The 25,240-nt window shown below is 38.7% G+C and overlaps 1 long non-coding RNA gene across 3 annotated transcripts in view; it reads right to left on the bottom strand.

Moving 5' to 3' along the window:
* LOC129144841 (uncharacterized) overlaps window positions 1-21,890 on the bottom strand; it is a 41,418-nt gene extending 19,528 nt beyond the window's left edge. For all 3 annotated transcript variants that reach the window (XR_008549558.1, XR_008549556.1, XR_008549557.1), the window contains exon 1: window positions 21,804-21,890. This is a non-coding gene — a long non-coding RNA (uncharacterized LOC129144841). The remainder of the gene's footprint in view (window positions 1-21,803) is intronic.
* Window positions 21,891-25,240: the final 3,350 nt, after the last annotated feature.

Below are 25,240 nucleotides of genomic sequence, written 5' to 3'. Positions count from 1 at the left end.
AAGTATGTGGAGCTCTGTGTAAAGCTCCTGGACTCATTGTTTTCATTTAATAATGTTTTGCTGAGATGCTTCCAGACTGTCGACAATTTGGGTAGCTATGGAATATTCCATTGCATAGCAACATAGCGGCTTATTCCTCTACTCTCCCTTCGTGGGGCTTTGTGTTGTCTCCTGTTTTTTTGTTGGTTTTTTGGTTTTTGTTTTTATTTTGCTATGGTAAATCGCGCCATTTGAAAGAGTCCTGCGCATTTCTCCTGTATGCATCCAAAGAGGAGTTACTGAGTTGTTTTTTTTTTTTTTAAGATTTATTTATTTATGGGGCCTCCCCGGTAGCGCAGCGGTTGAGCCCTGGGTTGCGAGGCTGCCTGCAGCCTCTGTAGAACCAGTTCGATCCCCGGCCACCGGGCGAGGGTCCCACATGGCGCGCAGACCTCTCCTGCCGCCCGCTGCTCCCCTCAGCAGTGTACTTCGGTCCTTCTGCCTGCTCTGCTCCCCGCTCTGGCTCTGGTGAATTCTCTCACCCTCCCGCGCTTCTGACTGTACCCAGTGCTTGTATAAATAAATAAATAAATCTTCAAAAAAACAGGAATATAAAAAAAAAAAGATTTATTTATTTATGTACACAGTAAGTGTAGGCCAGAGGTGTGTGGGGGGTGAGAGGATTCACCAGACACAGAGTGGGGGAACAGAACAGGCAGACTGACCGAAATACACTGCTGAGGGGAGCAGCAGGCCAGACAGGAGAGGTCTGCTGTGCCATGTGGGTTAGCTCCCTGGCTGGCCAAGGCTCGAACTCACGCTACAGTGCCTGCGGATAGCTTGATAGAGCTGCCTTTAACCTCCGCACCACCAAGGAGGCCCTGAGTTGTTGAGTTATTATGTATAAGAATGTTCAGTGTTAGGAATAAAAGTCTCAATGTTATTGCCTCTCAGAGAGCTTATGGGTCTGTATCTTTTCTGACTTTGTCAGTCTTACAAATTTTTGTCAATAAAATGATATATTATTGCAGGGCCTCCCTGGTGGCTCAGCAGGTTGAGCACAGCACTGCGAAGATGTCTGCAGCCTCTGCAGCGCTGGTTCGGTTCCTGGCCGGCCAGGGAGAAACTCACATGGTGGGACAGACCTCTCCTGTCTCGCCCTCGCCAGTCGCTCCCCTCAGCAGTGTATTTAGTCAGTCTGCCTGTTCTGTTCCCCGCTCTGTCTCTGGTGAATCCTCTCACCCTCCCGTACCTCTGGCCTGCACCCCCAGTTGTTGTAGAAAAATAAATAAATCTTTTAAAAAAATGATATGTTATTGTAATCTCGACTTGCATTTCTATTACCAGAGTGATATCAAACATCTTGAGCATGTTTTCTGGCTACATGTGTACTGCCTGTTATGACTTTTGCCCATTTTTCTTGTTGTCTTCCTGTTGCTTATTTATAAAGGTTATTTATTCTTGCTACTAGTGTTTATTTCTGCTTTGTAAATATCTTCTAGTTTGTAAATTATTTTCCCTTTTATTTTTTTAATTAAATTTTATTTTTATATTCCCCATACAATTGCAACCCCCTTATTTTGACCCCAACCCCTCCCCTCCCTGCCCCCACCCCCATAGGGTGTCTCTGGTTCATAGTTTTTTGTTGATTTTGATTTTTACTTTCTTATAGTTATTCATTTTCCTGGTCCCTTATTTAAGTTTTCTAGATTCCTGCTATGAGTGAGACCATCTGGTATTTTTCTTTTTCTTTCTGGCTTATTTCGCTGAGCATGATCCCTTCCAGCGCCATCCATGTTGCTGCAAATTGCATGTGTTTATCTTTTTTGAATGCTGAGTAATATTCCATGGTGTATATGTACCACATCTTCTTGATCCAGTCATCTATTTTTGGGCATTTGGGTTGTTTCCAAAGCTTAGCTATTGTAAACAGTGCTGCTATAAACATAGGGGTGCAGGTGCTCTTTGGAATTGATGTTTCTGTGTCAAAAAATGGGCAGAAGAGCTAAAAAGAAACTTCTCTGAAGAGGAAATGCAAATGGCCAACAGGCCAACAACATGAAAAAATGTTCAACATCACTTGTCATCAGGGAAATGCAAATCAAAACTACCATGAGATACCATCTTACACCAGTGAGAATGGCACATATTAAAAAAACTAGCAACTACAAATGTTGGCGAGGATGTGGAGAAAAACGAACTCTTCTATACTGTTGGTGGGAGTGCAAACTGGTCCAACCACTATGGAGAGCTGTGTGGAGATTTCTGGACCTACTAAACGTAGAACTCCCATATGATCCAGCAATTCCACTCCTAGGTATTTTCCCTTTTATTTTATTTTTTTTTTTTTATATAGAGGCATGTTTTTTCTTTCTTTCTTTCTTTCTTTGTTTGTTTGGTTTTTTTTTGTTTATACATGTACTGGGTACAGTCAGAAGCGCGGGAGGGTGAGAGAATTCACCAGAGCCAGAGCGGAGAGCAGAGCAGGCAGGGGGGCCAAGGTACACTGCTGAGGGGAGCGGCGGGCGGCAGGAGGGGTCTGCGCGCCATGTGTGACCCTCCTCCGGTGGCCAGGGAGCAGCCGGGGATCGAACTGGCGCCGCAGAGGCCGCGGGCAGCTTCGCAACCCAGCGCTCAACCGCTGCGCCACCGGGGAGGCCCCGTATTTTCCCTTTTAAAAGTGTCTTTTAGGGCCTCCCCTGGTGGCATAGCAGTTGAGCGCAGACTCTGCAGCGCCGGTTCGATACCTGGCTTCCGGCGAGGGTCCCACATGGCGCGCAGACTTCTCCTGCTGCGCCCGCTGCTCTCCTCAGCAGTGTATTTCATCACTCTGCCTGTTCTGTTCCCCGCTCTGGCTCTAGTGAATTCTCTCACCCTCCCACGCTTCTGACTGTACCCAGTGCTTGCATAAATAAATAAATAAATCAAAAATAAGAAATTCCCATTTAAAAAATAAATAAATAAAAGTGTCTTTTAATGAACACATTTTAATATCTTTAATAATCAAAAAAATGCTAGTCTTTTTTCCTATAGTGAATGTTTTCTGTGCCTTGTTTAAGAACTGTTATCCTTCCCTCAAGGGCTAAGTGATATTTATAATTTCCACTAAGGATGTTAAGGTTTTATTTTGACATTTTAAACCTTAATCCGTTTCAGGTTGACTTCTGCGCAGAGTGTGGAAATCTCTCCTTTCCCACAGAGCTGACATGTTACCTCTCTGAATAGGAAAGCACCGGGCACATATGTGCCTCTTTCTCTTTTCTGTTCTCGCTTCTATCTTCTGATCAGTTCGTCTTTTTCCAATGCCAATACCAAACTGCCTCAATAATTGTAACTTTATAAGAAGTCCTAAAATAATGTAGGGGCAAGTCCCTCTTACTGCTTGTGTTTTTCAAGAACATCATAATAATTCTTATCCTTTGCACATTAATATAAATTTTCAAATTATCTTGCCAAGATGATTTTATGTGCATTACCCTCTATGTGTATTACCCTGAAGAATCCTATTCATGTTTTGTTTGTAAACGCAATGAATCCATAGGCTATTTGGGGGAATATTTGAGGGAATATTGAGTTGTTTTATCAAGAAACTTGGTGCATTTCTTTGGGTAGGACTTCCAATATATCAAAAAATTTAATAACTTTCCCTGTAGGCATTTTGTAAATCTGCTGTTAGATTTATTCCCAGATGTTTAATATCTTCTGATATATTTATAAATTACAGCTTCTTTTAGTAATGTTTATAGTTACTTGTTACTAAGTTTAGAAATTTAATTGACTTTTATATACAAATCATAGTGAGCCAAATTGCTAAAGGTAAACACTCCCCTTATATCTAATAATTTGCAAATTCTTCTGAGTTTTTTAGAGCAGACCTCTGCCAATTAAGACAATTTTTCCTTCTTTCAAATTTCATGCCTAATTATTTTATATTGTCAGTATTGTGGCTAGAATTTCCATTAATATTAAATAATCATATATGTCCAGGTTACATTCCCACTTTTAAAGAGAATCTTTGCAATGTTTTCTCTCTTTGTATGTTTATTCCAAATACACACATAGATGTGTGTATGTGTAAACATGCTACGAATATCTCCTTTTCTTCCTGATACCTTTCCTTTCTTGTTGTAATGGGAGTTGAATTTTAAAAAATGTTTTCAGCATCTATTGAGACGATCACATAATTTTTTTTCTTGGAATTCAGGGGCTTTAGTACTCTCTCATCTGTAGTCTTTCTCTGGAATCTCCTGATATCATGTAGAGATACAGACTTTTATTCCTGAGCTATTAAAATTTTTCTCTATGAGTAGATATCACTTTCTATGATAAAGATAAAATATTTTCTTCTTAGTTTTAGTTTTGGTGTAGAATATAAATAAAACTTACCAAGGTATTGAACTACCTTCTTATATTTCTTGTTGTTCATTCCCTCTTATGGAAAGAAATTAATCCAAAAGTATTTGTAATGCGGGCTTTGTGTGGCAAAATCTCTGCGACCTTATATTCCTAAGACTGTCTTACATTCTGCCCTCATGCTTGAGTGATTATCAGACTGGCAATAAAATTAGAAGCTCTATGTTCTCTGTAACTTTTCTAAACATCCCTCTACAGTCTTTTTTTACCTAATGTTGCTGTTGAAAAGTTCCAGTCAATCTTATTTCTATAGAATAATCAACTCTTCTTTATGTAACATTTTAGATGTTTATTGATATTTTAAATTACCTGTAATGTATCTAGGCATGAAGATTTTCTAGTATCTCTTCATTTGTATCTCCTCTTTCTCTTTTTTAATGCAGAAGAAGTTTTTTGCTCATTTTTCCTCCTCTCATTATTTTTAAAAATTTCATTCTATTTTTGGGACTTCCATTATCAGATCATAGCACTGCTTCCTCCACCTTGATTTTTCCTGATGCTTTGTATTTCTTTCTATTTTTCTTCTTCCATCTGGGAGATCTCAGTCTGTCTTCCGACTCACTAATCATTCTTCCACTTTTCCCTCTCTGCAAACAGTTTAGCTTTATTTCAACTATTTTAGTTTCTACACCTAACATTCCTTTAGTTCCTTTCTAAGTCTTCTTGTACCTTTTATCTGTTTTTATGTAGCTAAGATGGGTTCCCTGACATTTTTTTGTGGGCTTTTGGCTAAATTACTCTTGTAACTAATGACCACACATCTGTTCTTCTCAGACTGTCACAAGTCCTGGACTTCATTGTTGCCCCAAATTGACCCCTGAGGACTCCTTATCGAGATAAAGCAATAAAGGGCAGGGACTTGTTTGTCCCAAGGCAATCTCAGTGAAGAAGCAGGAGAACTCTAGTAACTATTACTCTTTTTCTTCACCAGGCAGTTTCTACAGTAACCTCATCCCCCTAGAGTTTATTACAGCTTCCTCCTGTTCTTTGTATTTTCCCTCTTTCCAAGATTATTCTTGTCACAGGAACCTGCATTTGTTTGAGTCCAGCATCTCGCTAGATACAGAACGGGAAACTCAATGATTATTTACAACTCCGTCTTTTTACAGAGAAGGACTCTACAGTCCAGAGGAGCTAAGTGACTGGCACGTGGTCTGTTAGTAGTGTTTGTACTATTACCTGCTGTCTCAACAGCCCACTGAAGACTACTTATCTGCATTAACAGTGATGCTAGAATTGACGTCATATGTAAGCATTGATTATAGTAAGTTTAAAATTGCAAAAAAATATTAATAAGCCTGACTGTAAATTACTTAGTCTGTTCTAAGGGTGCATTTTTAAAAATGTTTCATAGCTTTCAACAGTATTATCCACTACTCAAGGAGAAAACACTGGGAAAACTGCATACACCACAGACACAGATTTTTGTCAGACCTTTTGAGTAGTAATAACAGGCTGAAGAATGGCCCCCCCACTGGGTGATGCAGTCACAGTGAGTCTCCTGACCTCCTAAATAATAAAACACCATGGATGCAGGCCCTGTTGTCCATGGCGATGCAGCCGCATCTGAGTTTAGAGCCTACAGACCCTTTAGAGCAAGTTGCATTTTTTTCTGGGAAGGAAACCAGGGCTGGAATTAACTAAGTGCTAATTGAAATGGCAGGATTGACCTCTTATTTCTAAGATCCTGCCATAAGCCCTATGCCTGAACCATATTCCGCTTACCCAAGAGAAAACAAGCCAAAGAAGAAAAAAATGTCCCAAGAAGAGGGATTTAAATTTGATTCCCATAATAAACACCCAAACTTGCCTGGAGGGTTTTATTAGCTTCTACCTCCAACAATGAATGCTCTACCTATGAAATTCAGGCACCAATATTTGCTAAGGGAAAAGCATATATTCTTGTCAAATACAACACTCAGCCCCTTAAGAAGTAAAAAGTTACTGAGTTTACCAGATATAGACTCTTGGGCTTCAGTCTTGTCTCACCACAGACCCCTCTCTGCACAATCTGTGGAAACACCACTAAAAGACAACCTTTCTTGGATCTGAGATAGCAGCCTGCCTGCCCAGATATCTCTGTCTGGTTTTTTATATCAGTAATTTTGGCCTCATAGAATGTGTTTGAGAGCATTCCATCTTCTTTAATTTTTTGAAAGAGTCTGAAGAGGATAAGTATTAGTTCCTCTTTGAAGATTTGGTGGTACTCACTAGGGAAACACTTTAGTGCTGACCTTTTGATTTTTTGGGGAGATTTTTGATTATTGTTTCAATTTCTTTCCTTATAATTGAACTGTTCCGCTTTCCTAGGGCTTCCTAATTCAGTCTTGAAGGATTGTATGCTTCTAAGAATTTGTCTATTTCTTCCACATTTTCCAATATGTTGGCATAAAGACATTCATAGTAGTTTTTCATGATCCTCTGTATTTTTGAGATGTCTGTTGTGACTTCTGTTTCATTTCTGCTTCTATTTATTTGGATTTTCTCTTTTTTTCCCCTTAGTGAATCTAGCTAGAGGGTTGTCTATTTTATTTATTTTTTCAAAGTTTGCTTTCATTGATCTATTGAACTGTCTTTTTAAACTTCTACTTCATTTATTTCTGCTCCAATTTTTATTATTTTCTTCCTTCTACTGGCTTTTGGTTTCATTTATTCTTCTTTCTCTAGTCCTTTATTGTGTGATGCAAGATTATTTGAGATTTTTCTTGTTTCTTGAATTAGGCCTGTATTGTAACCCTGCAAACAACCACTAAAAACATATTGAAGGGCCTCCCTGGTGGCGCAGGTGGTTGAGTGCAGCACTGTGAAGCTGTCCGCAGCCTCTGCAGTACCTGTTTGATCCCCGCTGGCCATGGAGATACCCACATGACAGGACAGACCTCTCCTGTCTCGCCCGCTGCTCCCCTCAGCAGTGTATTTCAGTCAGTTTGCCTGTTCTGTTCCCCACTCTGTCTCTGGTGAATCCTCTCACCCTCCCTCACATCTGACCTGTACCCCGGTTCTTGTATAAACAAATAAATCCTTAAAAAATATATTGCAAAAGCATATTGCTAGTGAACAAATTAAAATGGAATTTTAAAAATGCATTCAACTAGTGCAAAAGAATTCATGAAGGCAGAAAAGAGGAATAATAAATCAGAGAAGATGAACAGAAAATAAATAATAAGGCAGTAGATGCAAATCAACTCCAATTAAAAGTCAGGGCTTATCAGAATGGCTGAACACAGGACTCAACTAAATAAAATTTACAGGAGCCACACTAAGACAAGGTTAGAGTAAAATTAATTAATGAAAATTGATATGCAATGCAAACAATAGACATAAGAAGACTGGATTTGTTATATTAAATCAAGACAGCGTACTAGCACTGATGAAGAGAAATATTCTGTAATAATAAAAGAATCAATAAGTAAGAGTAAAAGAATAAAGTCATTAATGGGTATGTCCCTAATGAACAAACTAGGAGCTATATAAAACAAATATTGACAGAATGAAATTAAAGGAGAAACAGATAATTCCATCATCATGCCTAGGAAGTTTTAAGACCCTCTCTCAACAATTGATAGGATAACTATTCAAAAAATGTCAGTAGAGTCACAGAAGATCTGAACGACTTCATGTCAAGTCAATGTCATTTGTGAGCTGCTATCTAAAGTTGCCATTCTGTAAAGGATGGAGAATGTGAGCTTGAAAAAAAGAGTGTTTCCATTGAAGATGGCTTCCATGAAAATACACTAGATAAAGAAAAGAACACTGACCCAGGACAAGTAACTTTCTTATCCCTGACTGTATATTTGATGAAGCTGGGAACCTTTTGAAAATACTGATGCCTGGACCTCTCACATCGAGATTTTGATATAATTCATTTGTGGCACATTGGTAAGTTAAATGTCTCCTTTTATCTAGAAATTTCATTTTTAGGGAAATAATGATGTGCCCATATAATTTAAAAGAAACATAATTGTTCAACAATATGGGAATAATTAAATAAATTAAGATGCATAGATATTTATCAACAAGATTATGTTGATATGTATAATACATATCAAACCAGGTAAATGAGAGAATTTTGCTGCAAATGGTCTATAAAATAGTCCAGCTTTGAATAAAGTATATGTGTACCTACATAGAGAAAAGGTCTTAAAAGCGATACTTCAAAATACCAATCATAATTGTCTCAAGGTGCTGCTATTTTAGTTAAATGATATTCTTTTTTGTTTCTAACTTATGTAAAATGAATTCACAATTGCATGTAATAAAACAAAAGACTAGGAAGAAACAACTCTCCCTGATATAGCACCCACTCTGAAATGGGGACAACCTTTCATCTAGTCAGCTCTAATCCTTGAAAGGGGGTCAAATGGATTATTATTCATGCCGGTTAAGGAATTAAGAACTCAGAACAGCTCTGTGAGAGGGTGTGGGAACTGCTCCATTACCTTAGGTGAAAAACAAACAAGGGAGGTTCCCTTTGATCCCTGAGTGCCCATTTCTTTGAGCCTTTTCTGGGTGGATCTGGAAGGCAACCATTACAGAGGGTGAGGCCAGCTTGTACCTGCCTGCTGTCCTTCCCAAGGTGTGTCTGGGAAACTGGGAGCTATCTAGTTCTACCCCCAATTACCCTTCCTCCCCAAGAAGGTCACACCTATCGATCCATCTTTTTCCAAATGAAAGGAATCTGGGCAGGCTCAGATAAAAGAAATGGAAAGAAAGCAAAGTTTGTTTGGGGCACCCTACTCCTTCCTTTCCCTATGACATTCCTCCATCTTTCTTTATGCTGTAAGAAAAGTGATCTAAAAACCTCTATTTGAGGGAGGAACAAAGAAATAATGTTCACAAATAATGACTCTCTAAGGAAGAATTTTAAATACCAACTTATAAGAAGGAAGGTGAAATTATGGATCAAAAAAGCCTAAAACATCTGTGAATCACAATCATAGCAGGAAAAAAGTGGGAAATCCAATGCCCATGAAGACATCTGCCATTGGGACACTACTGTCTTTTAAGAAAAATCTCACCCTTCAAGAAGTATCCTTTAATGCTTTTGAGAAACTAAGTGAAGAGGGCATTTTATGACTGCATTTTAAAAGTGGAGCCCAGAACCCCTGCGCTTGCCCATAAAGCCATCTCTTCACAGCCAGGCAAAGTAACCAGATGTTCTTGATTCTATTTTTAATTTTTTAATCATTTCCATATGACTGTATTAGCATTATGGGATGTGCTTTTCACCAAGAGCCTTGGAAATATTCCTTGATATCAGGTCACTCAGCAAAGGTTCAAAGGTGGTGGTGGATCACCATTGCCCCTTCTTTTTCCATCGCTAGGTAATGGTTTGCTCTTAAAAGGAGCTGTGAAGTATAGTTTCTTACAGCCCCTTCCCTGTTTCAGTGCTGCAAGGATGATGGGTGCCTGTCAATACCACCCTCCGGTGACTGATTAGTTCAGTCCCAGATCACAGGGTAGGGATCATTCATCACAGGGCAATCTCTTATGACACAAAATATAGTGCCCTGGTGGCTCTTCACTCTCTAGTGCCTGCTGACAGCAAATGAAAATGACACTGCCTGCCAGGAGCAGCCATAACTCAGCCCCATTTTGCTGAAAATGGTCATGGGGCAATACCAAATAACGAGATATACACTACCTGGAGGTTACAGCATAACCTAGCTACGGTACATTCAAATAAATCAGCTCATCAAATGATCAGTCTGTCCAGAAATAAAAACTTTGTTTTTGTACATTCTACTGTACAATAATAATAAAGAAAGTGACCAATAATAAAGAAAGTGACCAATATTACCCTATCTGGTTTGGGTTTGAGAAGAAAATAATTTTCTATTCTCATTTCTTTCTTTACCATGTTTGAACAAGTGAAAGGTGCTTGCATCTGAAAGAATTACTATGAAAATTATGATAGTCGATGATGGTAATGATGATGATGTTTTAGCTTATTCTGCTCTGCACAATGATATCACATTTGTTTTTCATTTAACCTTTACAAGGAATTCAGTGAAATAGCTAATGTAGGTATTGTACATTTTTTCAGAGGAATAACTTAATTCCAAAGGATATGTCTTGTTTAGCATTATGCAAGTTCTTGAAGAGTTAGGGGAGTGGTGAATGGCAAGGAACTAAACTTGGGTCTCAAGGACAATTTCACAGCCTCCTCCTCAACTCATGTTTCCGGGCTACTTGAGAAATATAACTTTGCTCAAGTCCATCCCCCCTTATAGATCATGGAACAAATTTAACATAATCAGCATTAAGGCAGGATTTGTAATCAATAGACCTGTACAGAATGAAGCAAAGTGAAATAAATAACTTGGCCAAAATTTTTCTTCCATTTATTGAGAAAACACATTAAGTGATGGCAAATTATTAATATCTTGAATAAAGTTTAAACAGTATTTATGGATCAATTACTATCTATCAGTTTATGGATCAGCTGCTATCGATCAACCCTGATGAGTCAGGGTTTGTGGTACAAAAATGTTCTCAAGGAGAACATCTAGTTTAATATCATACGTAGATACTAAGGAAATGGAGCACAGATATCAAGATTTATTTCCTATGTGTATTTCATAACCCACAGTGAAGTGGAGAGTAGCCATTGTCATCTTAGCTGAACCAAGAAAAACAAACGGAAAAGACTAATTTCCCAAAGGAAACAACAATTGAACACAAATCACAGAATCTATGGGAAATCCATAAAGGACATCTTTACCCCAAACTGTTCATCTACACACTAGTCCAAAGAGGTTGTTGACCTTTAAAAATAGTGTAAGACCTACTTATATGCCCTCCTTTCTGTGTCCTTAAAAAATAAGGTATCTTCTCCCAAGGCACTATGAGCCTACCTGGTATCCCTGACTACTAGTCTAATGCCTGGCACATAATATTTTTTTAATTGATATATAATTGACATAACAAAATTAAAGTTTTTAAAGTGCATAATGCAGTGGTTTTCAGTATATTTACAATGTTATACAAGTATTAGCACTATCCAATTCCAGAACATTTTTATCACCTTATAAAGAAACCCCATACCCATTAGCAGTAACTTTCCATTCTCCTCTTACTCCAACCCATTGAAGCCATTAGCTTACTGTTTTTTCTATGGATATATCTATTTGGCATATTTTATATAAATGGAATCATGCAATATGTAACATTTTGAAACTTTCTTTTCATTTGTCATATTTATAATATCTATCTATGGTGTAGCATGTATCATCAACTCCTTTTTTAATGACTGAATTGCATTCTCTTGTATGGATGGCTGCTTTTTTGTTTATTGATTCATCTATTGATGGACATAAAGTTATTTCCATTTGGGGGCTATGAGGATTTTAATACACACTGATTAAAAAAAATAGTGGTTTTCTAAATGTTAATATAGCCAACAAATGTATGAAAACTACTCAACCTCATCAGTAATCAGAGTGCTAGAAACTAAATACGAGATTATTTTCTAGTTATCAGATTAGCCAAGATTATCCGAATGCCATAGCTCTTGCCTGCGATGTGGTACTGCTGAAAGTATCACATGAACTGTTGATGAAAGTGCAAGCAAGTTGGTAATATGGACATACAGTTCATATTTATATTTATATTCAGACAATTTGATTCCCTTAATTCTATATCTGAGAGATAAGACTAAGGATCCAATATAAAACATGGAAAAAAGCTTTACGAAGATATTTATTTATAATGATCAACTATAGGAAACACACCTAAATACTCAACAATAATGAAATATTTAAAGGAGCTATCGTGGATGCATATGATTAAAAGGTATACAATTACTATAAATTACATTTAAATTTTAATTGCACCAGAAAGTGTTATTAATATTCAGTGAGAACAGAGATGGTTTGGTGGATCTTAACTATGTGAAGATTTCAAAGAAATAGAAATTTTAGAAATAGAAATTACTACAAAAAGTAAATATGAATTTTTTGAAAGGTAATAGGAATAAAGAAAGAAGAAACTTAGACATAACTGCACCTACTATGTCTTAAGTTAGATAATTTTTATGTACATGTGACTTACCTTCTCATTTCTGTGTTTGGTATAAAATTTCTTTAATCAAAAATTCACATTTAGGGCCTCCCTGGTGGTGCAAGGGATTAAGCACCACGCTATGAAGGAATCCACAGCCTCAGCAGGATGAGTTTGATCCCCAGCCAGCCAGGGAGAAACCCACATGGTGCAGCAGACCTCTCCTGTCTTGCCCGCTGCTCCCCTCAGCAGTGTACTTCAGTAGATCTGCCTGTTCTGTTCCCCACTCTGTCTCTGGTGAATTCTCTTACCCCCCGCATCTCTGGCTTGTACCCCAGCTCTTGTATGCATACATAAATAAATCCTTTTAAAAAAACAAAAAACAAATATTCACATTTATATGGTGACAGGAGAACTTTGGGGATTACAAGGATGTAAGAAAAAAGTTAATAAAAAATGTATAAAAAAGTCCACATCTATTAGATCTGACTTTAACCCATTCTTCCAGGAAAACTTTGGATGGGTATTTCTAGTAATTATAATAGTGGAGAATGAGGTAATGAATGCATAGAACACTGAACTATGTAAATTTCTGTAATTCTTTTCAATAGGGTTATCCTGGAGTGAGTTAGTAGTTAAAGCCTTGGTAACCTGCGTTACCTCCTCGCCTGCATTACCTCCTTGCCTGCCTGCCTGCCTCAGAGAACCTGCTGGAATAAAGGACACATGAGCCACAACAGGTGTTCAGCACATATGTAAACCAGTGGAGCCACTGACAGAGGTAAAACACTGATAAGTCAATATACGGTGAAATATGCTTAGGTCTTTTGCCAACACAGTGTGTTTTTATCAAGACTATGAGAAAGAGGCCAGTGAGAGAGGGCATTTCAGCCAGTTGGTGGGAAGCTGAGTAGTAATGGCCTTGATGTTTATGCAACTCTTACAAGTTGTGATTTTCTCAAAGCTTTAAATGCATTTTCCCCAAGCATCTTTTTTCCATTATATTTAAACATTCAAGTCCCTTTCACAGAAAATATACTCCCACATGGTCCTAATTCACTTCTACTCAACTTATCAAAACATTATCCCATAAGATTCATTTTAAGTCCAGAAAATTATCTGAGCTTCTTATACAAGTCTGGTATTAGTTCTTCTTATAAACAAGTCCTTTCAAATTGCTTGTTATGCACGCCCTTCAACTTTGCATGTGTTTGCGTGAGGAGTTTAAATCAAAATTTAATACCTATGAATTTGAGTTACAGACATTATCCAGATAATTCAAACCTAAGTATCTGTGTAGTACAAATGATCTCCAGTAAAGGATGATCTGAAATGATGTGTGCATTTTGGTAGGCAAATGAAAGGACTAGTACCTTAACTCTTTATATGTCCATTGCAAACTTATATTTTAGTTACCCTGGTAAAACTATAGTAGGTAGGATTAATTCTAAAATTTTATTATGTGTTGGGGTTTGTGTTAACACTTGATAAACAAGTTTTCATTTAATCCTTGGACTATGACAAGAGGTAGATATATTTTTGTCTCCATTTGGCAGATGGAAAAATAAGGGAAAAGTTATATGTCCACATGAAGGAATTTTCTGGAAATGTTCTATATCACAAATAAGACAGTGGCTAATAGATATAGGTCTTTGTCAAGTGTTGTTAAAACTCACTCAACTATGCATTTTATTTTATGAAAATCTCATCTTAAGTAAAGGGTACTGAAAGATGACATATGATGAGAGAACATGCAAAGTATGCAGGAAGGTTTAAAAATTGAGGCATTTTCTCAAGCTTATGCAGTTATAGTGGAAATGGAATTTGAGCACAACATGAACACAGGGAGCCTGACTCAAATCTAACTCAAATCTAACTAATGCCAGATAGTTCATGAAATAATCCACAAATACATTTGGCAGCCATTACATACACTACACACTACATTTTCCTAGCTGCTATAGGGAATAACGAAGTTTATTTAAATGAGTTAATACATTTACAATGCTTATTGCAGTGTCTGCTATATAATAAGAACTCAAAATGTTAACTACCATTATTATGAGATAGAAGTCTTGATCTTAAGGCAATTATAGGGTGCCTGAGGAAACAATCCAGTTATATATAAACCATTAAACAACAATTCAAGAATGAAATAAGCCAGAAAGAAAAAGAAAAATACCGGATGGTCTCACTCATAGCAGGAATTTAGAAAACCTAAATAAGGGACCAGGAAAAAGACTAATTATAATAAAGTAAAAATCAAAATCAACAAGCAACTATAAACCAGAGACACACTATGGAGGGCGGGGGGAGAAGGGAGCAGGATCAAAACAAGGGTGGTGGGAATTGTACGGGGACTATAACCAAGATGAAAATACATAGTGCAAAAATGAAAAATGATGTAAAAATATATAAAATTTAGAAATTAAAAAAAAAAAGAAGTATAGTCTGGCATAAGAAATAGCACAAGGAACTACCTAAAAACAAGTCAGAAACTCAGCATCTACAGGTGCCAAGCAATTTTACCAACATGCAGTAGGGCTTTGGAGCCCGGGAAATATGGGTCCCATCCAATAGGAAGGCCAAGTAGAACCAACCTACTGTTACCAGATGGAATTGCCAGCCCTGTATTGTTACATCTGTTTTAGAAGAACCCAGAAATGTAGATATTTATATGAAATCTCCCATTTTTTAAATATTGGCTACTACTTCAATGCTTTCAAAAGTATATGACCTTTGGGTAATGAACTATAAAATATGTCTTAAAAGAATAGTCTTCAGAAGACTCTTAGAGGCCACTTAAACATCTGTTTCCCATCCTACTCTTCTACTCATCTGCAATCTTGATGAGGGAATACAACCTAGTTAGGTGAAGTCACTTGCCCAAAGTAACTCTACTAGTTAGAAGTTCACCTGGGAATTCAGTCTACACAGACTTCAATGCTAAATAACTGGCCACATCTCTGTGAATTCAGTCCCCTGGAGAGGGATTACAGAGGAAAATTCCAGGAGAAGGAGAGCTTTGAGTGAAATTTGCATAGAAATACTCTAAGTAAGAAGAATGACAAGGCAAATGGATAAGGAGATAAAGAAATAAAGGTCAAAACATGTTCAACGGATACTAAGATCATTCTAGTTTGAGGTGAGAAAAGTCTTGACATGACCTAATGAGAGTCCTGGTAACCACAAGTTTTTATATTCTACTCCACCCTTCATGGGGACTATGGAAGGTTTATAGAGCTTAGTGGCCTAGTGAAAATCATAAATGGATTTTTGAAAGGATAAGCTGATGAAGCATTTCTTTGTACTGTCAAGAGGTGACATCTGGCATGCTCTTCCCCCCTTGCATCCAGATTTTCTATGTAGGGGAGGAGAAAAGGGAAGGGAAAGAAATCAGAGGAACTATAGTTTATCTAAGAATAAGCAAAGAATTAAATTTATCACTTGACCTAAAAAAAAAACAAAAAAACAAAACAGATTCAACCCAGTTATGTTTTTCTTCCTCCACCCAACTTATTTGGGTCTTGAGAAGAATCTGTCAGTTTTAGAGAAAGATTGTAAGACACATTATCTGAGTGCACTGTGAGTAATTTAGTGACCCAGCTCCAAACATTTCCAATCTGGATGCATGTGGAAAGTGAGATGAGCAAACCAAGATGCTCTCTCTGCCAAAAAATCCCTTTTGACCAATTCATTCAACAAATATTTATTGCATGTTTGCTATATGCCAGATACTGTGTTGAGCCATGGGGATTCAATGTGGACCAAAAACAGACATGTTCTTCTTACTCATGAAGCTTAAAAGTCTACTCATAGAGACAGGCATTAATTAAATCTGTCAAATAAATGTAAAAGTACAATGTGATAAGTACTATAAAGAGGCATTGCATGTGCTCTGAGAACATCTGGTCAGAGGATTTAAGAGATCAAGGAAGGCTTCCCTGAGGAAGTGATGATTTAGTTGAGCTCTCAAAATAAAGGAGACATTTTTACAGCAAAAGAAGAGAGAATTTAGACCGAGAAAAAACAGTTGCAATCATGTGCAGGGTGCATCCTGACTCACAAGAGCAGGTTGTTAAATTTTCAGGTATCTTGCAAGCCAGTTGATATCACATTGGACACTGGCAAATTCTACAATATCAGAGTTTCTTTGGGGGGAGGGGTTTTGTGTTTGTATTTATAGAGAGCCATATTTTAAGCAATTGTTCTACATCATCATAAAAGATTGTGGTTAGAGAGAGGAGAGCAAGTATACTGGGGGCAGGGGCTGGGCGGGGCGGGCGTTTAGTAAATTCAAGTGTCCAGGCTGCCAGCAATGAGGAGAGAACAATGGGAGATGAAGCTGAGAGTTGAATCAGGGACTGGACCATGCACAATATGAAATCTTGTCAAGCATTTTAGTTTTCATTTTAAGGGCAATAGGAAGTTTCTGACATGTTTACAAGCAGGATGAATAATTTAAGCAGACAGTGGTTTTGATAAAATTCATCTGGCTGCACCTAGGAGATTGAATTGGAGGAAGGCAACAGAAAATGTGCATAATGATTTAAAAGGCAGTATGTAGTCCAGGAAATAGATAATGATAGCTTGGACTAGAACCTTGACAGTGAAGATGAAGAGATATAACAGATTAAAGATATTAGGGAGATAAAAATCAATAGGATTTGGTGAAGGATTTCACATGAGAGTGAGTTGGATGTAAGGTCAGGACCCTTTAGAAAAAAAGAAAATATTGAAAGAGGACCAACATTTTTGGTGGCAGGAAGAAATGCTTTTGGGACATGTTCAACTTGATGACTTTGAGACAACCAAAAGGGTGTGAAGGGTGAAGGATCTGGGCTGGAGATATAAATTTAAGGGTCATATTTAAGACACATATGAAAGACTGGGCATGAAATAGTACAGTGAATGTAGGAAAATAAAAGAGAATTGGACTTAGTATTGAGCTTTAAGGAATCCCCAGCTTTCAAGACACTGTTGAGGAGGAAGGATCTGAAGAGGACATGGGAAAAGAGAAAAGCAGAATTCTATGAGTTTCAACAAATCATTATTAGGTTTAGCAAATGCTACTATAATAATATGGTGGCAGCAAACAGCAGATGTAAGAGTTAGAGAAGTGGAAGGAGGGGAAATAGAGACAGTGAGCATAAGCAATACTTTTAAGAAATTTGGCTGAGATGGATAGAGATATGGGAAGCTAAGCAGTTGTCTGTTTTTTAAAGTGGTAGAGAGATGAAGAATGTTTAGAACAAAAACAAAAACATCAGGATAGCCCAAAAAGAACAGGAAAATAGTAACATATGGGACAAAGTAGGGTAGTCCTTTAGAGAGGTGTGGCAGAGGTATCGGATACTGTGGTCCTGAGTGAAAAAAAGATGAGATGTGTACTGATGAGTTTAGGCTGTACTTTTCATACCAGAGACCTGGAAGGGTTCCTGGCTGGTGTGTTCTATTGTATTTGTGAAGCTTAGGGAGTGAGCTCTTACACTCTTCATGGGGGTGGGGGTGGGGGAGAGTAGGAAAGAATTGGCTAAATAGCCTCAGTGCTTTCCCACTGAAAAATCTTTGAACCCATAATTTAAACTGTATGTGTGCTGAATTTCTCTGATCTTGAGAATCTCAAAACCTTAGAAGTAAAAATTAATGATTTTATTCAACCCTTTCATTTCAGTGCATTCCCAAATACATATCAAGCATCCTCATTGCCAGATACTCTACTGAGCACTGGGAATTCAAAGATAAACAAGACAGCCTCTGACCTAGAAGAGGTAATGGAATACAAATATTTATACAATTAACCATACTGTAGTTGCAAGCCATGCAATAGACTGACAAAACTGGAGGTTTCCAGAGGAGGGAGTGAGTTGGTTATAGAGCTAAGAAAATGATCCAGACCGCTAAACTCTAAATACAATGCTTTCCCCACTACCCATACATAATATTACTCTTATTATTCCACACACAAAACAAGATATGCTGTGTAAATCTACTTTAGAAACCCACAGAGATAATATAATCTTTCAGCCTCCTTGTTAATATATTACCATCTCTAATCCAAGATCAACACTCATGTATACTATTGGCTGAGAACTATGTGATTTGGATTCTGGTATAAACCTTTCATTTCCCTTTAAACATTAGCTTGGAAACGATTAAACAGTAGATGGCCATCACCCCACATCCATTATTCACTAGAGCAATTCTACTTAACTATGTCTACACAAGGCCACAGAATCGACCACAATTTTGTTAGTTTATTTTTGTTGTTGTTATTACTGCTCTGTCATAATTCTAACCTACTAGCTAAAAGGAACCAAACATTGGCCCATTTTCTCAGTTTCATGTCTTTTAGCCTCGAGATTGAACCTATGCTAATAGTTAGGAAGTAAATAGTTAGTCATTGATATCTTGGCATCTTATGAAGTAAAATATGCATTACAATGAATTCTTACCTTCCTCTTTTTTTTTCCAGAAATTCCTTAAATATTTACAGAAGACCCACAATTACCTGGGATGAGGCCAAGTATGTCCAGGGGAAAATACAAACCAGACAGCTTTGGTTCTCAAGGAGCTCGTAGTACAGATGCAGAGATTGAACCTTTTCACAGCTTTGGTTTTGATGTTGCAGGAGGTATTGACTCTTTTAGTGGAGGAAAAAATCTAAGAACAAAGATTTTCTAACATTGAAGCTCACAGTGCTCAGAATCACTGAAGTGAAGATTTTTCTGGCATGACAAGTATCTCAGTCATTTACTGTGTTGGGGTTTCCTCCTGCTCTGGGGGCTGTTCCTCCTTGCCTTACCCCAACAAAAGGCAGAATGTGGTGACTGAGGGGCTGAGGGTAGGTTCTGTAGTCTATTCCCTTCCCAAATAACCCATGACCTGCCAAGGAACAGCCATCACAGAGTGCCATGGGAGGGAGAGACAGACAAAAAGGCTACGAAGTGTGCAATTCCTTTTTGGCTTTTGAAGATTTTTTGTTTGTTTGTTTGCTTTTTATTTCATTTAAATTTGCCAGTCATTGACATGTTGACAGAACTTTGGGGTTACATTTTTACTCCTCCGTATGTGAAATGTTTAATCTCATGGCGACAATGGTGATGGAAACAATAACACATTTTGCTAGACAGGCATAAAAGCAAAATGTGGAAATTGTGAGAAAGATAAGATCCTTTCTGATTGGGGGGGTTGATTGTGGAAAGTTCCTCAGTCGTGAACAAAGGTGAGCAGGATTTAGATGTTTGGGAAAGATGGCGAAGATGTTCCAGGCTCGAGCTTCTATCTTTGCAAAAATTACAAAAACTAGAAACCACGTGGCAAATACCACTGCACAAGCCCAGATAAGAACTCCACTTTTTGTTTTTTTCCCCCATTAGGAAACACTGAAATGTGCCTGTGTTGATGGCTGGATTTAAGAATAATTTGTTGTAGCAAATTAAAATCACAGACTCCCTCTAAATTTTCTTCTCCTGGTTGTTAAAATTGAGGCCTTTCTCGACATCCAAACAGGCAGGAGGGGAAACCGTGGAAGCCACAGCTCCCTCTAGCTTTCCCTGTTCCTTGCCAGGAACTAGACAGAGATATGGGGCTGGGAGGGAGACAGCAGCTGGGTGCCAAGGAGGGAGTGCGATTCTGAGTGCAAAGTACACAATCCTCCCCTGACTTCATGCTTCTATTAGGGCTCGACACAGGCAAATCTTATCTCACCCAGTTCCCAAAACAGAGGTGGGGAGAAAAATATAGCCATGCATCTTCCTTGGGGAAAAAGGCAACAACTAAAGAAAGAGATTAATTTTTTAAAAACCAAGCGCTAATCTGATGGTGGTTTTTCAAGAGTGCCTCGAGCATTAGTAAGTCATTAAAGCTTTGTTAACAGGCCAAGAGAAAACGTAAAAGGAGTAAAGAAGTCCTGGTCCTGTTTGAATTCACACAGCATGGAAATTTCATCAAATCGAAGTGGCTGTGATAAAGGAACTAGGGGCCTAGCAAGGCTGGGGGCTCCTCAGCAACATCTTAGCACTGAGTTCCACTCACTCCCTGTCTCCTAAGGAATGCAGTTCACCAGAAACTCTGATTCATTTCTAAATTTGGGGTTTACTTTTATGATGTGCACATATCAAAGCCCAATCCGTCATTATCCACTTGCCTTTAGTAACTTAAAAATTGTCTTTATGAGCCTTCAGAATCTTCCTTTCTTTAGACTATTTCCTATACAATATGCTTTTTCTCAGAATTTGCTCACACTATACTGTCTCAAGTCCCACCTAATCTTCAACAAACTTAGTCCTTTCCTCCCCTCAGCGATATCTAGCCAGGTCACGCCTGCCTCGCACAGTGAGCTGAGAAGCACGAGAAATGTTTCCCATATAATCTGACAACACAGAGGAAGAGTCTTCTCTTATCCCACTTTCAAAACAAGTTATTTCATTTAAAGTTACTAGAAATGTTAATTAGAAGATGTGGTATGCATCCATGGTGGAATACTACTCAGCAATCAAAAAAGATAAACTCATCCCATTTGCAGCAACATGGATAGAGTGGGGGAGGGATTATGCTCAGTGAAATATTGTAAGTCAGAAAGAAAAAGAAAAATATCGGATGGTCTCATTTACAGGGGGACTATAGGGAAACTGAACAAATGATCAGGGGGAAAAAAAACTTACAGGCAAACCATAGATCTGAGGCATATAGCAGGGGAGGGAGAGCAAAAGGGGTCAAAACAGGGGAGGCAATAGTACAAAGGACTATGGTGATAGTCACAGGTGCTATGGAGGGGGGAGACCTGTGGGGGCTACACCTGAGGGGAGAAATAAAATCCTGCACAAAAATGAGCAATGATGTAAGAAAAAAATTTTAAAATTAATAAAACAAGAAATGCTAATTAGAAAAGCAGCGTTATTTTGTGAACACTTTCAAATTCAAAGAGGATTTAGCTTTTGTTGATTAGCATCTGGCGAAGGTGAATGAAACAATAATGACATAAAATTTAGCCATAAGTGAAATACTGTTCTGTGTGAACCTGAAGAGCCCACAGTGGAAGGGAGGGGAACACCAGACACTCACACGCTGACACACAAGCTTGTGTCCTGAGTGTTTCTCTCCTGAGCGGCCCCTCCTTGATTCACCTACTTAGAGGCTCTTTCGCCCAGAGGAAAAGTAAGGAGGAGCATCATCACGAAGATTGATGACCCTTTGCAGAGGCTATAAATGTCACAGTCAAAATCTTAGGCAGAAAAAAATTACTCTCTTCATTCCTCTATAATTGGACTTAACAACGTTATCAAACCATAACGTGAGGGTGGTAAAAAATGGAAACTTTCCACTTCAAGATAAACTTGGTTGCTTCTAGATGGTGTATAATCTCTTTTGGATAAACTCCCAATCTAGCTAGGATTTTCCTCCATTACCTCAACCTTCCCCTTCTCACTGCCAGCGACCTGGGATCAGGTGTTAGTGGGAGGGGTGCCTCCAGCCTCCACCTTTGGTCTCATCCTATCCGGGAACTCCACGCTGACACTGATGTGGCTCCTGCCCCTGCTGTGTAGCAACCCCTCTGTTTGGTAACAAGTCCATCTGTATTGCCTCATTCCAGTAGGCAGCTTCATGGGTCTCCCAGCTGCCCCTGCCTGTCTCCCCACCAACCCTCCCTAGAGGGAGGTGCAGGGAAGTCTGGTTCCTCCAGCACTGCTGTGAGGTCACGGGACACTGAGAGGAGGGGATTGACATGAGATGTTCTCCTCCTAAATAAACTGTGCCATGTCATGGTTTCTACTTCATGAGGCTCTTTCTCCTAGGTGCAGAGAAGGGGGGATCCATTAGAAGGCTCCTGGCTGTTGTGGACTCTTCCTGAAACGTGAGGAACAGGCTGCTTTTGCGCTGTGACTCCCTAAAATCCTCAGTTTTCTCAGTTCTCCTCAAGGCTTTGATTTGATGAAGAGACTTGTCAGTGGTTCTTTTTGAGGTACTGACTTTACTGCTAAATATGCTCTCTAGGCTCTGTCCGCCGCCTCCCCACGCTGTATCTGCTTTGAGTTTGAAAAAGTTCTCTTACATCATTGTGCGCTGTGGTTTATGGAAGAAACTCTATCCCCCAAGTCTGCCAGATCCAGAGTCATTCTGGGCTCAAGAGGCACACTCTTAAAAAGTGCAGCTCTTGCCACAGAAAGTTCCAGCTTCCAGCACCATGTCTCCATTACTGAATTTTATAAACACTCAGAAACTGAACTGCTTTATCTGTACTAGGGTATGTGTGCCTTTCACCTGAAGTGATGAGACCTCTGACTCGAGGCAATATGACAGTTGTAGGAGGGAAAGATCTCAGTCATTTTCTGGGGAGTTTGTGTTCCTGAGAGTTAATTTACTGATGAGGGACCATCAATTTCATATTGTGTTACCCATCTTATAATAAAATGTCACAGTTTATGAGTTAGGAGGGAATCACTCAGGGTCCTAGAGAAGAGAGTTTAATGAAAAGGGCTAGTTTCAGAGGTGTGAGCAGTTAGAGACACATGTCAAGGTACCCAGAGGTTAGAGACAAGGAAACCATAATTTCCTTAGAGCTGAAGAAGTACAGAAAAGACTAATAAGCAGGAGATCTGCAGCCATGGAGAAAAGACCAGCCAGAAGAGCTATATTGGAAGAGAGATGCCTTAGTCTCTTCTAGAACCTGAACAATGCAGAGAGTAGGCAATGGAAGGTAACAGTAGGCCTTACTCTGCTCTCGTCTTCCTGCCTCCTATGGGCCAAACATAACCAGTATGCAAGTAAGTCTGGGTGAGAGGCCCCAGGGCAGACTGAGGGTGGAAACTGGGCTTTTCAGACAGTGGGAGGGAAGAAGAATAAAAACTTGATGAAAATTACATTTGATCCTCTTCTAAATCTGTGCCTTGCTTCCCTTTCTCTCTGCTGAGTAGGATGAAGTGGCTTAAGTGGAAATGTTGTGAATAATCATGACTGAGCCTTCCTTCAGATCGAGTCTTACAGAGTCTCTTAAGTGGGTTACTGCCCCCTAGAAAATTTAGAGCTATGTGCTTGCTCACCCAAAACATACAATGTTCATGTAGCATTTGAAGGTGCTTGGTGGATCTCCCAAGGTCCCTGCACCCCACTTTAAAGATTCCTGCTGCATTAGGACTGCTATTTTAGAGAGTCTTTACATCAAACATCTGAAGTGCTGAGTATAGGGAACAGAAATATCTTGGTCCTGGAGAACCCATAGCTAGATGAATACATTTCCCTGGTGGCTTCTTAGGAATAGGCTTCAGGGAGTGTCTGAAAATGAAGAGAATGTTAGCCTTAAAAAAGGGAAAAAGATAAAACGAAGACTTCTATTCTGTTTCACAAGCAGTCCTTGCCTGCCTCCCATGCACTGAGTTGCTACAGAAAGAAAGAGTAAAGAAAAGACAGAATAGAAAGAAAAAGACATAGCGGGAAGAACATGATGCCACAGCTTCTGATCCTTGACCAGTAGCGCCAGTGGGGGCTTGGAATTTCTAAGGAGAGAGAAGCTAGCACAGTAACTTGGTCTTTGAAGGGGAGAGAAATAGGGAGGTGTTCCACAGATATAGAATTTTAGGAAGAAAAGAGTACTGAGGATTGGTTACATGACAATGTGGCTATATTTAAACACTGCTGAACTGCACACCTAAAAATGGTTAAGGCAGAATATTTTGTGTTATGTATATATTTCCATAATGTAAAATTTTAAAATGATATAAATATGGAGAAATAAATTTTAAAAATGATTTTTTTTCTTTTTTTTTTTTTTTTTTTAAGATTTATTTATTTATTTATACAAGCACTGGGTACAGTCAGAAGCACGGGAGGGTGAGAGAATTCACCAGAGCCAGAGCGGGGAGCAGAGCAGGCAGAAGGACCGAAGTACACTGCTGAGGGGAGCAGCGGGCGGCAGGAGAGGTCTGCGCGCCATGTGGGACCCTCCTCTGGTGGCCGGGGAGCAGCCGGGGATTGAACCGGCGCTGCAGAGGCTGCGGGCAGCTTCGCAACCCAGCGCTCAACCGCTGCGCCACCGGGGAGGCCCTAAAAAATGATTTTTTAAAGAGGAAAAATATTTTTTAATTGAGGAAGGAATTGTACCAATCCTCTATAATCTTTTCCACAAAACAGAAGCAGAAGGAATACTTCCATTTTCATTCTATGAGGCCAGTATTGGCCTAATACCAAACCAGACAAAGATATTACAAGAAATTGGAAACTGTAGGCAATTATCTCTCATACAAAATTCCTCAACAAAATATTAGCAAATCAAAATCCAACACTGTATAAAACTGAGTGGGTTTATCCATGGTATTTAAGGCTGGTCTAACATTTGAAAATCAACCAATGTAATCCATGAATCAATAGACTAAAGAAGAAAAGTTTCATAATCATACCAGTAGAGGCAGGGGAAAAATTAACAAAAGCCAGTATCCATTTATGATAAAAACTATCAGTATAGAGGGGAGCTTCCTTAACTTGATAAAGACTATCTAAAAACATCTACAGCTAACATACTTAGAGTGCAGAAACTTGAAGTTCTCCCAGTAAGATCAAGGATGAGGCAAAGATGATGTCCCATCTCCACTCCTTGTTAACATCTTATTGATTGCATTCTAGCTAATGCACCTATGTTGAAAATCCAAAAGAGTCAACAGACAAAATAATTGAAATAAATGACTATTGCAAGTTTGCATGATAAAATTTAATATACAAAAGTCAATTGCTTTTCTATATACCACCAATCAACAAATGACATTCAAAACTTAAAACAAAATATCTAATATATATTAGCACTCCTGCAAAATGAGAGGCTTAAGTATAAATCAAACAAAATTTGTTCAAGATC

Source organism: Talpa occidentalis, unplaced genomic scaffold (assembly GCF_014898055.3).
Source record: "Talpa occidentalis isolate TD23 unplaced genomic scaffold, MPIMG_talOcc4v2.1 talOcc4.7, whole genome shotgun sequence".
NCBI classification, from domain to species: Eukaryota; Metazoa; Chordata; class Mammalia; order Eulipotyphla; family Talpidae; genus Talpa; species Talpa occidentalis.
Note: the sequence above shows the minus strand (reverse complement) of the source record. Positions and strands in the feature narration are given on the sequence as shown.